Below are 5,816 nucleotides of genomic sequence, written 5' to 3' on the forward strand. Positions count from 1 at the left end.
TTTAGCTCCGCTAGGAATGCTTATATTATACCGTAAGTTTTTAGCTCGGTGATTTCGACACGGGTCGAGGTACCGTTCTTGCCCTTCGTGAGGCTTCGTAGCCTAGACGTCTGGCACTAGTGCTTTCATGCATGATACAAGTTTTTCCGAATGTTATATTATTGAAGTTATAGGCAAATATTTCATACATGTAAGATATTGTTGAATGTTTTTTCGAAGATTGTATACGAGAGAGTTTCAGTGATTTAGGTAATCGATTCTCCTCTTACCTAGTCTAGTATTCTAGGATTGTTCTTTTCTCCTCCAGAGGCTAAGTTCAATCCCTCTCTCCCTCTGTAAGCCTTCGGCTTAATCCTAGTGGTTCTATCTGTATAATAATGCAGGTATAACTATTCTAGGATATGTCTGTCCTGACCTGATAACCAGAGTGACTGGTTTTTTGGGTTAGGGCAGAACATCAAAGTTTCTAGTCTGTGGTCTGCTTCTTCCTAGCATAGAGAATGAGTCTCCATTGCTAGGTTAGGGGCGGACACAGGAAGCTTTGCTTCCCTAGTCCATGTTGGAAGGATTCTGTAAGAGATGATTCCTTCCTCAAGTGGCCTAGAAGACTGTCCTGTGTTGTTTTTCTCGGGCTGGAGAATGAGTTTTCTCTGTTGCCCGGCGAAATAACTTCACCTAACTTTGTTTTGGTTGGGAGGAGGATAGCAAGTATTGCCAGTCTTCCTCCATAATAGACAACTCTTGGTTAGGATGAGCTTCCCTAACGGCTGAGTGTGTCTCCTGCTAGAACGAAGTCTATAGGACCCTTATCCCTTCCTCACCTCTCTTTCTTTTATTTTTTTTTTTTGCTGCAGTCCTACTTCTGTACCTAGTATAGGTTAGGACAGGCTCAGCTCTCTGCCGGCTGGCACTACGTGTCGGCCGGCAGAGACCCTTTATTCTTTGCAGAGTGAACCCCAGACCTCCCTTGGTCTCCCTTCCACGTCTGCCGGTAGACCCCGGCAGGCTATGGATTCTTTGGAAGCCTGAATGCTACATTCTCCCCTTCCACAAGTTCACTCTTTCTGGATGGAAGGTCGTATGGCAATGCCGCCTTATAACCTTACATCCATACTGTTTCTCTGACTATTGTGTTGCACCCCTAACCCGGCTGCCGGGGTAACAGCCGACAGCCGGGCAGGTGGAGGTTCTCTGGTTCTTGGCTACTGTCGGCGGGCATGATTTTTATTACCTTTGCCTGCCGGCAGTGAAAACACAGCCCGAATCTGCTGGCCACTACGATTAGCGGCCGGCAGCCGGGTATTAGTGTTTTCAGCCATCGGCTGGCAATGATTGCCGGCCGGCACACAGTCGCGAATCAGTGGGCTGCCGCCTATTAGTTAAAGAAAGTATATCTTTGAACTATACAGGGGTAGATGCCGGCCGGCACGTGCAGGATGTCGGAGGTGTCGGATTCTACTGAGAAGGACCTTCTAGGAGAAGGTCAGGAGGAGGAGCTGTTCCAGGCTCCTCAAGTAGAAGAGGAAGAAATCGACAAAGTGTTGGTTACATCGGTTCCGGACCCAGAACCTATTCCGTCTACATCGTCTGCTATCACAGATGAACTGGGAAGGACTCTATCTTCCATTGTTGAGATGATCCAACAAATTCAAAGGAAGAATGATGAGAAGGAAGCTGCAATGAAACTGGAGATACGTAGACTTGCAGCATACCGTGGGCCCCAGAAGCGGCTCAGCGTGAAGGATCTTCCTTTGTGCTTCGATACCATTCCTTGGAGGTATGCCGAACACATGCCAATGACAACCGGGAAGATCGTGATCTCAGAAAAGTTGGGAGCAATTCCCCTGGAAGAAGTGGAATTTTGGCCCAACAAAGATTCTTATCCGGACTGCTATGTCCATTTTAGGAAGGAGCCAGCCTCAAAGGAGGAGACGGAGCTGAAGGAGGTCATAGTTTTTTATCATAGTAAAGCTCAGACGTTACTAGCGAGCTCGATGAAAGAGAGGGGCTTCACTAACTCAAAGGTGCCTGCCTTGAGTAAGAAGCTTTCCTCCTTTGTGGCCTCTCCTACCAGAGCCTTTCCCTTCTTGGAAAAGGGATATAAGGCAGCCTTAAAGGCGGTGGAGGCAGGGAAACCATGCCCCTCCTTAGAGGAGTGCAAGCCGTTATCTCTGACCTTGCCCTTGCACCAAGAAGACTGGAAGGACGTACATCTTACCTTTTCAGTCGGGAAGCTGGAAGCTGATATTGCTGAACGCCAGTTCGGTGAGGTACTTCCAAAACTGTCGGAGGTTCTCTTGCGTAGAGAGCAAGAGACAAAGGAAAGACTTGCGGCATCGATGTCATTGCAAACGACACTAGAAACGATGGCAAGTGACCCCTAGATCCAGGACATGTTCACGGTTGTGGCCAAAACCCATCTGGCCACAGTTACAAAGGATCTCTATAGCTTTATTAAAGCTAGGAGAGCCTGTAGAGAGTTCGTGTTCGCCTCGGCTGCGGTGAGGCACAAACCGAGGAAACTGATCTCCTCTCGTATTTGGGGTAAAGACCTCTTTCCCAATGAAGTGGTTAAATAGGTAGTAGACAAGGCTGCCACAGAGAATAGGAACCTTCTCAAAAAGTGGGGCTTAGATCTCAAGAGAAAGTCTTCTCCGGATGAGGGTCCCCAACCCAAGAGGAAGACAAAAAGGCCTAGGCCATCCTCTCGGCCGGCTAAACCCTACCGACAGCAACAACAACAACTTCCTGTGACCGCGGTGCCTCAGATAGTGGCACAACCTCCAACCACGTACCAGCTGGTACCTCAAGAAGTGGCGATACAGTCGCCAGTTTTTAACCCAGCCTTCGAAAGGCAGATTTCTTCCTTTCGTTCGAGAGCTAGAGGAACAGCCAGAGGTTCTTCTAGATGCCCTTCAAGAGGAAGGGGAAACAGGGGAGGACGCAGTCAAGGAGGCAAGGCCTCAGGTCCACAACAGCAGAAGTAAGATACTTCCAGTAGGAGGGAGACTACAGCTATTTAGGGATCGCTGGACCTTCGATCCCTGGGCCCACAGCCTAATTAAATATGGACTAGGTTGGAGCTGGAGCAGTCCTCCACCTCAATTTCCTCAATTCTTCCAACACTCACCCTCCGTTCTGGAAGAATATGTCCGAGAACTTTTAGACAAAAGAGTAATCCAGAAAGTTAAGTCCATAAAATTCCAAGGAACGCTGTTTTGTGTTCCAAAGAAGGACTCAGAAAAACTCAGAATTATTCTAGACTTGTCGCCACTCAACAAGTTCATAGTGAACTATAAGTTCAGAATGCTCACGCTTCAGCACATAAGGACCCTATTGCCCAGAAGGGCATATACTGTCTCTATAGACTTGTTTGACGCTTATTGGCACGTTCCAATTAATCGTCACCTCTCCTCCTACCTAGGCTTCAAGTTACATACAAAACTTTACGCCTTCAGAGCCATGCCTTTCGGGCTAAACATAGCCCCAAGGATTTTCACGAAGCTCGCGAACGCAGGCGTCCATTAATTACGCCTAAAGGGGGTCCAAGTAGTAGCCTACTTGGACGACTGGCTGGTGTGGGCAGCATCCAGGACAGAATGCATGCAAGCTTCTAAGATAATGATCCAGTTCCTGGAACATCTGGGATTCAAGATCAACATCAAAAAGTTTCGTCTTTCTCCAGCTCAAAAATTTCAGTGGTTGCGAATCCACTGGAATTTGGAGTCACATTGGCTTTCCATTCCAAGTAAGAAGAGGAAAGAAATAGCAGGATCTGTCAAGAGACTATTGAAATCCAAACGGATATCAAGACGCGAACAGGAGAGAGTGCTGGGCTCTCTACAGTTTGCTTCAATAACAGATCCAGTGCTAAGAGCACAGCTTAAGGATGCAACAAGAGTCTGGAGAAAATAAGCATCAAACGCGCGAAGAGATCTAATAAGACCACTACCGACTCGACTGCGAACGCTTCTCAAGCCGTGGTCCAATGCCAAGCAATTGAAGAAATCAATACTTCTTCAACCTTCTCCCCCGTCAGTAACTATCCACACAGACGCTTCAAAGGAAGGCTGGGGAGGCCACTCTCATCAGATGAGAGTCCAAGGAGCTTGGTCCAATCTTTTCAAATCATTTCACATCAACTTTCTAGAAGCCATGGCAGTACTTCTGACACTGAAGAAAGTTTCTCCTCGCCACTCGACCCACATAAGACTGGTTCTAGACAGCGAGGTGGTAGTGAGATGCCTGAATCGACAAGGGTTGAGGTCACCTCAAATCAACCAAGTGATGTTGGCCATATTCCGTTTGGCGGAAAGGAAGAAATGGCACCTGTCAGCAGTTCACATTCAAGGGTTCCGCAATGTGACAGCGGACGCTCTATCTAGGTTTACACCTATAGAGTCAGAATGGTCCCTTGACGCAGGATCGTTCTCCTTCATCTCGAGTCAAGTCCCAGAGCTGTAGATAGACCTCTTTGCGACGAAAGACAACAAGAAAATAGATCGTTACATGTCCCCTTACGAGGATCCGTTAGCGGAGGCAGTGGACGCTATGTCCCTGGACTGGAACAGATGGTCCAGTATCTATCTGTTCCCTCCGCATAACCTCCTTTTGAAGGTCCTCGATAAGCTGAGATTCTTCAAAGGGAAAGCAGCAATAGTGGCCCACAAGTTGCCAAATAGCGTGTGGTTCCCTCTGGCATTGGAACTACGACTAAAATTCGTACCGCTACCGGATCCATCCCTGTCTCAGCGAGTACAGAAGTCGACTGTCTTTGCTTCATCACAGAAAACACGGAACCTACATCTCATAATTTTCTCTCCTTAACGATGAGAAAAAGATTCGGTGTTTAAAAGTCAGTTTAGACTTTTGGAGGAAACCAGAAGACATTATGAGGCTTCAGGGAAGAAATAGCTATCCTTTGTCAAGGCGAAGAAACCGAAAGAAATCCCGACAGATTCCTATTTATCATTCTTCATTCACCTTCATGAGCAAGGTTTAGCAGCCAATACAATTCTATTGTTCAAGCCTGCCTTGAGAAGTCAGATACCATATGCCTTACAGGTTGACCTTTCTAACAACGTTCATAATGAACTAGCCCTTCAGCGCTTCCAAAGACCCTTTGCATGGTCATCAGATATGATTCCTCATTGTGTATAAATAATGAACAATGAGGAATGTGCTTAGAAGGTTTTGAATTTAAGTCATATTTCTGTTTGTACTCGCTTTGGGGGCCAGAGTTATGAAATAGTGGCTCTCTCTAGAGAGGAAGGCCACGTCCAGTTCTTGGAGGGAGAACTGAATCTATTTCCAGACCCAACGTTTCTTACCAGGAACAAGCTACCGACCAACAGGTGGGGTCCCTAGAGAATCTGCCCTCTGAAGGAAGATGCATCTCTATGTCCAGTGGAGTGCCTAAAGGTCTATCTTCATAGAACTTCAGACTTTATGGGAGGACAGCTGTTCAGAAGAGAAACCCTGGGTTCAAAGTTATCTATAACTAAGGGCGAAATTCACCCGTGTTATTCGCAGAACGGATCCAGACAGTACACCCGTTAGTCATGATCCGAGGAAAGTTGCCTCTTCCATAAAATTTCTTTAATTATATGGACTTTGAACATCCTTGTTTGCACACCGGCTGGTAGTCATCCAATGCGTTCTTTATGCACTATACGAAGCAAGTGGAGCAACTTATGAAATCTGTGGTAGCAGCAGGTAGAATTCTTTAACCTTCTGTTTTAAGTCTGCGAGGAACAGTGTAATTAATTTGGGACGATTAATTAAGAGGGTGCGCGTGTAGTCACTGTATGTTACTA

The sequence above is a fragment of the Palaemon carinicauda genome, chromosome 21 (assembly GCF_036898095.1).
Source record: "Palaemon carinicauda isolate YSFRI2023 chromosome 21, ASM3689809v2, whole genome shotgun sequence".
Taxonomy (NCBI): Eukaryota; Metazoa; Arthropoda; class Malacostraca; order Decapoda; family Palaemonidae; genus Palaemon; species Palaemon carinicauda.